Below are 13,502 nucleotides of genomic sequence, written 5' to 3'. Positions count from 1 at the left end.
TATCTTAAAACTAGTTACGAGCGATAAAAATACAAATTATGATTAAACGACTAAAAAGATACGAAAATATAAAAATAAAAATAAAGTTATAAAAATATAATTTTTATAAAAATATTATTTTTATAAAAAGTATTAGGTTTATAATTAATAAAACTAATTATAACTAAAAAAAATACAAAATTTAATTAAAACTTAACTAATTAATATTTAAGTAAACCCTAAACTAATTAATTAATAATAATTATTATTAAACTAACCCTAATTCTGGTCGTACCAGGTACCTGGGCTGTCAAATCCAGTCATGCGATCACATCAGTTTGGAGTTATAATTCCATGCGGTCGCATGTGTTAGGGTTCCAGGCCAGATTATGGGCTGCTACAGTGTCGGTGTAGTGACCCGAACTTTTCCATGTTTATATATATATTAAATGAAATTGTTATTTACATGATTAAGTGTTTCCAACATATTAAGCAATCAAACTTGTTAAGACTTGATTAATTGAAATAGGTTTGATATAGACAATTGACCACCCAAGTTGACCGGTGATTCACGAACGTTAAAACTTGTAAAAACTATATGATGACATATATATGGTTATATATATAGTTAATATGATATTATGATAAGTAAACATATCATTAAGTATATTAATAATGAACTACATGTGTAAAAATAAGACTACTAACTTAATGATTTCGAAACGAGACATATATGTAACGATTATCGTTGTAACGACATTTAACTGTATATATATCATACTAAGATATATTATATATCATAATATCATGATAATATAACAATTTAACATCTCATTTGATATAATAAATAATGGGTTAACAACATTTAACAAGATCGTTAACCTAAAGGTTTCTGATAGTGTTCCAAATGAACATATATTTAGTAGCAATATCGTTCCAATATGTAAAGTTTTTAAATGTAATTTCCTTATTTTTAGTTGTAATAGTTAAATAAATAAGTGCGAAGACGAAAGACGCAAATCGCTCGAAAATGAAGATTTAAAGACAAAAACGAAGATTTGAAAGACCAAAACGTCCAAAAAGCTCAAATGTACAAGATACAATTCAAAAGGTTCAATTTATTGATGAAGAACGTCTAAAAATGACAAGAGTACAAGTTACAAAACGCAAAGTACAAGATATAAAATTATACGAAAGGACGTTCGAAAATCCGGAACTAGGACATGAACCAACTCTCAACGCTCGACGCAACGGTGTAAAAATTACGAGTCAACTATGCACAAGAATAAAATATAATATTTAAATAAATCATAATAAGAATAATATTAAATAATAAAAAGTTGTTAATTGAGCATAGTTCAGGGGTCGTAAATGAAAATTCAATTTACAATTTAGCTTATAAAAGGAACGATTGTGTAACGATGAGAGGGGAGAATTTTTTGGTTCGATCTTTTTTTTCTTCAATCAATTATCAATATCAATTATCAATATCTATATTCTATATCTCTATCATAATGTTAATGTAATAAGATATAACAATAATCTTAATTTTAAGTTTAAATTATGATAATAATAAGATTTATGATAGAGATCATTTGAGTGTGTAAGTCGAAATTCTGTCCGTGTAACGCTACGCTATTTTTAATCATTGTAAGTTATGTTCAACCTTTTTACATTAATGTCTCGTAGCTAAGTCGTTATTATGCTTATTTAAAATGAAGTAATCATGATGTTGGGCTAATTACTAAAATTGGGTAATTGGGCTTTGTACCATAATTGGGGTTTGAACAAAAGAACGACACTTGTGGAAATTGAACTATGGGCTATTAATAGATGGGGGGTATTGTCTAATTGAGTGATAACTCATTGGAGTCTGTCGAACCTATCTTCAAATTAATTAACCTAATAATTAATAATGATTATGGTTGTCCTATTTAGTGATGTTCATATGGAATCTGTTATAATCATTTAATTAATCAATTGGGTTGGGTAATTGATTATTCATTCTGATCAAGTGGATGAATTAATATTCATAAACTAATTAAAACAGGGGTGGATTACATACAGTGATAACTGATGTAATTGTTGACAGAAGTGATAACTGCGTCACAGTTTAAATCCTTAATCAGTTGGAATATTTGACTTCGGGTATAAGGGTAATTTGACGAGGATACTCGCACTTTATATTTATGACCGATGGACTATTATGGACAAAAACCAGATAGATGTATCAAATAAACCAGGACAAAGGACAATTAACCCATGGTAATAAATTAAAATCAACACGTCAAACATCATGATTACGGAAGTTTAAATAAGCATAATTCTTTTATTATATTTCTCATCGTATTTTTATTTTCTGTCATTTTATTTTCTGTCATTTTATTTATCGCAATTTATTTTACGCACTTTAATTTTTGTCATTTATTTTTACGCTTAAAATCGACAAACCGGTCATTAAACGGTAAAACCCCCATTTTATAATAATACTACTACTTATTTATATATATATTTTTACAAATAAACTTAATAATATAGCGTTAACTTCACCAGCTCCCTGTGGAACGAACCGGACTTACTAAAAACTACACTACTCTACGATTAGGTACACTGCCTATAGTGTTGTAGCAAGGTTTAGGTATATCCCATCCGATAAATAAATAAATAAAACTTGTGTCATATTTTGTAGTATTTTGTATTAAAAATAACACTATTTCGTACCCTCACGCTACCACATCAAGTTTTTGGCGCCGCTGCCGGGGAGCGCTAAAACGCTATATTTTTAAATATAATAATATTGAAATAGAATATAATAATATAATAATATTGAAATAGAATATAATAATATAAAAATATTTAAGAATAAAAGTTTACGTAAAATTTAAAAAAAAAAGTCGTATTTATTAAATACTTCAGAGGTATATTATGTAACTTATAATTAATAATTGCTATCATGTCGCTTTCATGTGAATAGTAAATTAATTAATTTATTTTCATTTACTATTCATGAATAGTAAATGAATTAAAAAAAAAAAAGTTTTAAAAAAAAATTATAATTATAAAAAAATTATTAATTTGTAAAAAAAAATCGTTTTAAAAAAAAAAAAAAAAAAAATCGTTTTTTTTAAAAAAAAAAAAAAAAAAAATTTTTGTAAAAAAAAAAAAAATCGTTTTTTTTTAAAAAAAAAAAAAAAAAAAAAAAAATTTCGTTTTTTTTAAAAAAAAAAAAAAAAAAAAAATTTGTGTAAAAAAAAAAAAAAAAAAAAAGAAAATCGTTTTTTTTAAAAAGAAAAAAAAATCGTTTTAAAAAAAAAAATTTGTAAAAAAAAAAAAAAAATCGTTTTTTTTTAAAATTTAAAAAAAAAAAAACGAAAAAAAAAAAAAAAAAAAAAAAAAAAAAAAAAAAAAACGTAAAAAAAAAAAAAAACGTAAAAAAAAAAAAAAAAAAAAAAAAAAAAAAAAAAAAAAAAAAAAAAAATTATTAAAAAAAATATATATATATTTTTAAAATTTTGTCTATAAAAAAAAAAATGTTTTTTTTAGTTTTATTACCTTTAGATTTTTAGACTATAGTCGCAACTTTTAGTATTAAGTTTAGTTTTGCCATAGTTATTTTTACTTCTAGAATTTTTAGGCTTTGCCGTAAAATCCCTTAAGTGCTTATTCCTTAGACTAAGTTTTAGGTGCTTTAGAATTTTACGACGCCGTATTTCGCACTACTTTCTTATTTTTATTTTTCGACGCCTATTTTTCGACCTTTTATTTTTCGACATTTTTCGACGCGCAATCTTTTTCTCTCTTATTTCTCGCCATTCTAGTTTTTAGGACTTAGAATTTTTTCTACTTCTTCTCTAAATTTCTTAAAATTACGAAAATTTATTTTAAGTGGTTAAATTGATAGACATCAAAATTTTCTGGTTCGTAGTAATAGTTGGATTTGTACGTGGACCGGGTTATTGGAGCCAAACAGTACTCAATTATATTGAGACCAAACGAATCCTGCCCCTCTGCTGCATCTTTTGGCTATTCGAAACGTGGGCAAAATCAGAAAAGTCTATTGGTTGGATAACTTATTATAATTTTTCTTTCCTTTTTAAAAACTAATAGGATATTCAGTGAATGCACCGAGCAAGACGTTCGCCGCCGGTCATACGTTCACCACCTGTAACTCGATCAAGACATCGTTTAACGAATATCGCCGCCGTTGATTTTTCTTTAGAATCATCATCTAGTCGACCAAGAACTCTAACTCAAATTTCCGATAATCCATCTTTTGAACCCGACTTCACAATTAAGAACCCGGAGCATATTCAAGGACAATTCCAAGATCCTGAACCACTAATTATTCCTCCTGAACCACAAACCATTAAATCAGAATCCTCTAGTGATTCGTATTCAACAAATTCAATTATGGAAGTAACGGAACCTCTAAGTATGGAAGACCGAATGAGAGCTACACGCACGGGCCAAGGTCACGCCATTATTAAGCCAGAAGTTAATGCGCCAGATTATGAAATCAAAGGACAAATTCTACACATGGTAACTAATCAGTGCCAATATAGTGGTACGCCGAATGAAGACCCAAACGAACACCTTCGTACGTTTAAAAGAATTTGTACACTATTCAAAATCCGAGAAGTGGAGGATGAACAGATCTATCTCATGTTGTTTCCCTGGACTTTAAAGGGAGAAGCCAAAGATTGGTTAGAATCGTTACCTGAAGGGGCGATTGACACATGGGATGTTTTAGTTGAGAAATTTCTTAAAAGATTCTTTCCGGCATCTAAAGCCGTGAGACTTCAAGGAGAAATTGTTACGTTCGCGCAAAATCCAAATGAAACATTATATGAGGCGTGGACAAGATTCGGAAGGATGTTGAGAGGATGTCCTCAACACGGATTAGATACTTTTCAAATAGTACAAATCTTCTATAAAGGCGTAGACATCGCCACACGAAAAGACATCGACATAACCGCTGGTGGTTCCATCATGAAGAAAACCGCAACTGAAGCTTACAAAATTATTGATAACACAGCCTCCCACTCGCATGAGTGGCACCAAGAAAAAGATATCTTTCGATCATCTAAAGCGGCTAGAGCCGATTCTAGCCCTGACTTTGATTCCGTTTCCGCAAAAATAGATGCTTTCGAAAGACGAATGGAAAAGATGAATAAAGATATTCACGCAATACGAATCAGTTGTGAGCAATGCGGTGGACCACACTTATTGAAAGATTGTCACATTGAACCAACGATGGAACAACGAGAGAATGTTTCCTATATGAACCAAAGGCCGGGAAATAATTATCAAAATAATTATCAACCGCCAAGGCTAAACTTGAATCGAAATCAAAATATTCTTTACAATCCAAAAGGACCCGAAAATAACTGGTATAACCAACAAGGTCCGAATAACCAACCAACTCAAAACAACACTTTCAATCAACAAAGACCTAGCTTGTATAAACCACCACAACAACCCGAAGAGAAAAAGCCAAATCTAGAAGAAATGATGGCAAAGCTGATTGAATCTCAAACACAATTCATTACATCTCAAACCCAAACGAACGAGAGGTTTGATCAGTCATTAAGAACTCAACAAGCTTCCATTTTGAATCTAGAAAAACACGTAGGTACTCTTGCTAGCATGATGAGTGAGAGGGAACAAGGAAAGCTACCGAGTAATACTGAAGTAAATCCTCGGAATGAGAATGTTAATATGGTGTCAACAAATTCTGAAAAACCAGCATCAGAAGATGGGAAGGTTTTAGATGAGAGTAACAATGAAGAAGTTACACCACCACCACCCGAGTATGTAAAGCCAGTGGTGGCACCATACAAACCACCCATCCCGTTTCCAAGAAAAGGAGTTGAGTATGAGCAAGTGATAGGTAATAAAGATTGTGATACCTTTGGAAAGAAGAAGAAGAAAAAGAATAAGAAAGTGCAAGAAACAAAAGCCGTAAATATAAACCCGGTGAAGACAGTTCCACCAAAACCTCCACCTAGGGTAGGTGATCCGGGTGAATTTATTGTTCCTTGTCTACTTAGTGATTGTGTCATGTATGATGCACTAGCAGATTTAGGTGCGAGTGTGAGTGTTATGCCTCTTTCCTTATATAAGAGATTAGGTGTAGGTGAGTTAAGTCCAACGGATATGAGTGTTCGACTCTTTGATCAAACCATTAAGCACCCAGTTGGAATTGCTGACAAACTACCCGTTCAAGTAGGCAATTTAACCTTTCTAGTCGAATTTATTGTCATTGACATAGAAGAGGACCCAAACATTCCTCTAATTTTAGGTCGGCCATTCTTAGCGTCCACCAAGGCGTTATTTGATGTAGGAAATGGAAGAATGACACTTAAAAGTGGTGACAAATCGATCACCTTTATGATTCGAAAGTCTAAATCTCCACCAGCCAAAACCGTTGAACCAGTAAAAACAATTGGTAAGAACCATGTGCTTTTACCAACTCCAACGGTAATACTTAGCAATAATGAAACGCCTAAGTGTGGGGAAAATGAAGTAACACCTAATGATGACATGATAACAAAGAACCCCGTTGTTGATACGAAATTAAATAATCCCGTTATTAATAGTTCAATGAAGAAACTTATTAAACGGATTCGCGATGCTAGAACCAAGGGGAACTTTAAGTTATGTAACCGGTTAGTATCCAATCTATCACCTAAAGAAAAGGAGAAACTAGTTGAAATTGTGGATATTACACAGGAATCCGACCAATGGCTTAAAGAAAAAGTCACGGATATGCAAGTTGATTATGGACCAAAAGAAATTGACGATGAAGTTAATCACAATTTCGACACCACAGCTACCTAAGTGTGGGGAGATTCAAATGTTCTAAGAAAATGTTATCTAGAGTTAGTTGTTCTGTTCTCGTGTAGTTCCGAGAATGGAATCCGATTGGTCTTTTCCGCTAGCAGACACTAAAGAACTAGTTTTCTCCCCCCATTCTGAATTTTTGTTTTTTTAGGTTTTATATGAAATTAATATGCTTTTAAGTTTTGTGTGATATTTAAAAACAAAATTTACTTTATTTCATTAAGTTGAAAAAAAAAAAATGATTTATAAAATTCGTCGTAAGTTGAAGACTAGGTCATAGAGCCGAAATTACTTTACCCGAGGGCGGGGCGACAAATTTTGTTATCATTATTTTTAATTTTATTGATTTAAAGTATGCCAAAAATATTATACTTTATAAATTTTTGAACGTGGGGTAATATACCCAACTTCAAAAATATGTATATATATGTTTGTATTTTATATTATGTACAAAACAGGGTAGAACAACGCATTTTCAAAGACTAACATTAAGTTCAGCAATAGCTACTGATTTTGACGACAAGAAGCAAAATATCAAATGTGATGTAAAATAATATGCTTACAAACTGGGTATTTTTAATCACTTTTCTACACTAATCACCCTCATGAATTTATAATTATAGTCTGATTTCATGCAAATGAGGGCATTGCATGATCTCAAGTGTGGGGAAGGGTTATAAATTCTCTCGGGTTTGCACTTAGTTTATTTGCCAAATTTTGTGAAAATTTGAAAAATTTTCAACTAAATGAATTTAAAATCATGTTTATACATATTTATGAACGGTGAAAACTAGGTGATAATACCGAAATTATCGTTACCTCGAAAAGGACATAAATTGAGAAACACCCTAAAACGCTTGAATTCATTTAAAATGAAATAAAAGAAAATAAAAAGGCAAAGAAAGAAACTAAGTGTGGGAAGAATGTACCAAGTTATTCAATTTAAAACATATATCACATATTTTTGTACAAGATTATTGCAGGTACTTTTGCTTTGGACGATACTAATCAGTTTTACCCGGTTTACTGTAATACATTTGAAAGAAAGATGGATCTACACGATGAATCAATTCCATCATTAAAAGGAAGTAAAGTCTTCCGAAAAAGACACGCGCTTCTTGATTTAGGTCATGAAGTTGTCGTCCAGACCAGCTGTAGGTTGATGAAAAATCTAGAAAAGTCATCTCTAAAATCAGCAGGAAATCCACGGACCTCAGCATCAAACAGGGTCGCCATGTGGTCAGATTTATCCTAACCATGAGAAGGATTTATCTCGTACAATGGGGGGGCACCGTGCAAATTAGCTTTATAAGACTAATGAATCAGATCCCCAGAAAGGATAATCTCCTTAAAGATTAAAAATCAGCTTTTAAGACTGATATTACTCAATCCTAGAGATTGACCTTAAAGATTGAGAATTCAAACTCATGGAATTCAATGATATCTAAACTCGAGCTTGAACGAGAAAATATTTTGATCAAAAATACAAACCGATTTGTTTTCTGAAAACCCATTTTCAATGCGTTCATTACCATTGAACGTAAAATCCTAGGAATTCACCTGGAATTCATTAGGTCACCTGAACCAAATCGGGTGTCAACCGTAAGAACGGTGGTTGCATAGCATGGTCGGAGACAGGACCTTGTGCCAGACCGAAAAATTATAGGATGATCTTTACTATCGCTCCTACCAAGGATAGTTCTAGCATCCGACACGTTAATAAGACCATAATCATCTGCATGTCACGGGACATTGCCTTAACAGTTTCTTGTTCATCGCTTTCCTTTACAACCGGATGGTAGTTTGCCGAAAGGTAATATACGGGACAAGTAAACTGGACGTGTTGCTTTCCTAATACAAGGTTAGCAAGTGGGTAACACAAAACCACAAGTGTTGAGCTAAAATTTTCAAATCTGAAACCCACACAACCCACAAAAATATTTTGCAAACACCGGTGAAGGGTTATTCAGGAAAACTTATCTAGGGTAAAAGCTAGATTAAATTTTCAAAAAGATCAAATGTTTTCATAAAGATCCAATTTCCTTAAGGATCTACATTTTAATAGTCATGTGGGACTGTAAACCGCCTTTCAAATGTGCACTTTGCTTTGGAAACCGAAAGTAAATCGGCTATTTGATTGCAAGTGTCGTTGACCTAAACCCGAGGCAACTGTGGATGACACACCCACCTTTAACCATCATTACTGTCATTGTTTATACCGCTATATCAAAATCACTGATGTACAAAATGTGATGAATAAAAAAGTGATTCATGTATGTTTTTATTTCAAGTTCTGTATTGCTTGAGGACAAGCAACGCTCAAGTGTGGGGATATTTGATAGTGTTCCAAATGAACATATATTTAGTAGCAATATCGTTCCAATATGTAAAGTTTTTAAATGTAATTTCCTTATTTTTAGTTGTAATAGTTAAATAAATAAGTGCGAAGACGAAAGACGCAAATCGCTCGAAAATGAAGATTTAAAGACAAAAACGAAGATTTGAAAGACCAAAACGTCCAAAAAGCTCAAATGTACAAGATACAATTCAAAAGGTTCAATTTATTGATGAAGAACGTCTAAAAATGACAAGAGTACAAGTTACAAAACGCAAAGTACAAGATATAAAATTATACGAAAGGACGTTCGAAAATCCGGAACTAGGACATGAACCAACTCTCAACGCTCGACGCAACGGTGTAAAAATTACGAGTCAACTATGCACAAGAATAAAATATAATATTTAAATAAATCATAATAAGAATAATATTAAATAATAAAAAGTTGTTAATTGAGCATAGTTCAGGGGTCGTAAATGAAAATTCAATTTACAATTTAGCTTATAAAAGGAACGATTGTGTAACGATGAGAGGGGAGAATTTTTTGGTTCGATCTTTTTTTTCTTCAATCAATTATCAATATCAATTATCAATATCTATATTCTATATCTCTATCATAATGTTAATGTAATAAGATATAACAATAATCTTAATTTTAAGTTTAAATTATGATAATAATAAGATTTATGATAGAGATCATTTGAGTGTGTAAGTCGAAATTCTGTCCGTGTAACGCTACGCTATTTTTAATCATTGTAAGTTATGTTCAACCTTTTTACATTAATGTCTCGTAGCTAAGTCGTTATTATGCTTATTTAAAATGAAGTAATCATGATGTTGGGCTAATTACTAAAATTGGGTAATTGGGCTTTGTACCATAATTGGGGTTTGAACAAAAGAACGACACTTGTGGAAATTGAACTATGGGCTATTAATAGATGGGGGGTATTGTCTAATTGAGTGATAACTCATTGGAGTCTGTCGAACCTATCTTCAAATTAATTAACCTAATAATTAATAATGATTATGGTTGTCCTATTTAGTGATGTTCATATGGAATCTGTTATAATCATTTAATTAATCAATTGGGTTGGGTAATTGATTATTCATTCTGATCAAGTGGATGAATTAATATTCATAAACTAATTAAAACAGGGGTGGATTACATACAGTGATAACTGATGTAATTGTTGACAGAAGTGATAACTGCGTCACAGTTTAAATCCTTAATCAGTTGGAATATTTGACTTCGGGTATAAGGGTAATTTGACGAGGATACTCGCACTTTATATTTATGACCGATGGACTATTATGGACAAAAACCAGATAGATGTATCAAATAAACCAGGACAAAGGACAATTAACCCATGGTAATAAATTAAAATCAACACGTCAAACATCATGATTACGGAAGTTTAAATAAGCATAATTCTTTTATTATATTTCTCATCGTATTTTTATTTTCTGTCATTTTATTTTCTGTCATTTTATTTATCGCAATTTATTTTACGCACTTTAATTTTTGTCATTTATTTTTACGCTTAAAATCGACAAACCGGTCATTAAACGGTAAAACCCCCATTTTATAATAATACTACTACTTATTTATATATATATTTTTACAAATAAACTTAATAATATAGCGTTAACTTCACCAGCTCCCTGTGGAACGAACCGGACTTACTAAAAACTACACTACTCTACGATTAGGTACACTGCCTATAGTGTTGTAGCAAGGTTTAGGTATATCCCATCCGATAAATAAATAAATAAAACTTGTGTCATATTTTGTAGTATTTTGTATTAAAAATAACACTATTTCGTACCCTCACGCTACCACATCAGTTTCAAAACAACATTTACATGTAACGACTAACGATGACTTAACGACTCAGTTAAAATGTATATACATGTAGTGTTTTAATATGTATTCATACACTTTTGAAAGACTTCAAGACACTTATCAAAATACTTATACTAAACAAAAATTCTTACAATTACATCCTCGTTCAGTTTCATCAACAAATCTACTCGTATGCACCCGTATTCGTACTCGTACAATACACAGCTTTTAGATGTATGTACTATTGGTATATACACTTCAATGATCAGCTCTTAGCAACCCATGTGAGTCACCTAACACATGTGGGAACCATCATTTGGCAACTAGCATGAAATATCTCATAAAATTACAAAAATATGAGTAATCATTCATGACTTATTTACATGAAAACAAAATTACATATCCTTTATATCTAATCCATACACCAACGACCAAAAACACCTACAAACACTTTCATTCTTCAATTTTCTTCATCTAATTGATCTCTCTCAAGTTCTATCTTCAAGTTCTAAGTGTTCTTCATAAATTCCAAAAGTTCTAGTTTCATAAAATCAAGAATACTTCCAAGATTGCAAGTTTACTTCCAAGTTTTCTAAATCCATTCCAAGTAATCATCCAAGATCAAGAAACCTTTATTACTTACAGTAGGCTATCTTTCTAATACAAGGTAATAATCATATTCAAACTTTAATTCAATTTCTATAACTATAACAATCTTATTTCGAGTGGAAATCTTACTTGAAATTGTTTTCGTGTCATGATTCTGCTTCAAGAACTTTCAAGCCATCCAAGGATCCTTTGAAGCTAGATCCATTTTTCTCATTTCCAGTAGGTTTATCCAAGGAACTTGAGGTAGTAATGATGTTCATAACATCATTCGATTCATACATAAAAAGCTGTCTTATTCAACGTTATAAACTTGTAATCACTAGAACATAGTTTAGTTAATTCTAAACTTGTTCGCAAATAAAGTTAATCCTTCTAACTAGACTTTGAAAATCAACTAAATACATGTTCTATATCTATATGATATTCTAACTTAATGATTTAAAATCCGAAAACATGATTACGCCAAAAATCATGGTTAAACTCAAAGTGAAAGTATGTTTTTCAAAATGGTCATCAAGATGTCGTTCTTTCGACGGAAATGACTACCTCTTTCAAAAACGACTTGTAACTTGTATTTCCGACTATAAACTTATACTTTTTCTATTTATATTCATAAAATTAAGTTCAATACGAAACCGTGGCCACTGGAATCACTCAAAACGGATTAGAAACGAATAAATGGCGAGTAAAACAAGATTGATAAAAACTACTCATTTTACCTACGTGAAAGTTAGTAATAAATCTATTCCAACCATAACCTAATCAACTTATATTGTATATTACATAATCTTGAGATACCATAGACACGTATACAATGTTTCGACCTATCAGGTCAACCCATCTATATATATATATATATATATATATATATATATATATATATATATATATATATATATATATATATATATATATATATATATATATATATATATATTGCGGAACAACCATAGACACTCAATATGTGAATGTTGGAGTTAGCTATACAGGGTTGAGGTTGATTCCAAAATATATATATATAGTTTGAGTTGTGATCAATACTGAGATACGTATACACTGGGTCGTGGATTGATTCAAGATAATATTTATCGATTTATTTCTGTACATCTAACTGTGGACAACTAGTTGTAGGTTACTAACGAGGACAGCTGACTTAATAAACTTAAAACATCAAAATGTATTAAAAGTATTGTAAATATATTTTGAACATACTTTGATATATATGTATATATTGTTATAGGTTCGTGAATCAACCAGTGGCCAAGTCTTACTTCCCGACGAAGTAAAAATCTGTGAAAGTGAGTTATAGTCCCACTTTTAAAATCTAATATTTTTGGGATGAGAATACATGCAGCTTTTATAAATGATTTACAAAATAGACACAAGTACGTGAAACTACATTCTATGGTTGAATTATCGAAATCGAATATGCCCCTTTTTATTAAGTCTGGTAATCTAAGAATTAGGGAACAGACACCCTAATTGACGCGAATCCTAAAGATAGATCTATTGGGCCTAATAAACCCCATCCAAAGTACCGGATGCTTTAGTACTTCGAAATTTATATCATATCCGAAGGGTGTCCCGGAATGATGGGGATATTCTTATATATGCATCTTGTTAATGTCGGTTACCAGGTGTTCACCATATGAATGATTTTTATCTCTATGTATGGGATGTGTATTGAAATATGAAATCTTGTGGTCTATTGTTACGATTTGATATATATAGGTTAAACCTATAACTCACCAACATTTTTGTTGACGTTTAAAGCATGTTTATTCTCAGGTGAATACTAAGAGCTTCTGCTGTTGCATACTAAAATAAGGACAAGATTTGGAGTCCATGTTTGTATGATATTGTGTAAAAACTGCATTCAAGAAACTGATT

Source organism: Rutidosis leptorrhynchoides, chromosome 11 (assembly GCF_046630445.1).
Source record: "Rutidosis leptorrhynchoides isolate AG116_Rl617_1_P2 chromosome 11, CSIRO_AGI_Rlap_v1, whole genome shotgun sequence".
NCBI lineage: Eukaryota > Viridiplantae > Streptophyta > Magnoliopsida > Asterales > Asteraceae > Rutidosis > Rutidosis leptorrhynchoides.
This window is presented reverse-complemented; position numbering follows the sequence as displayed.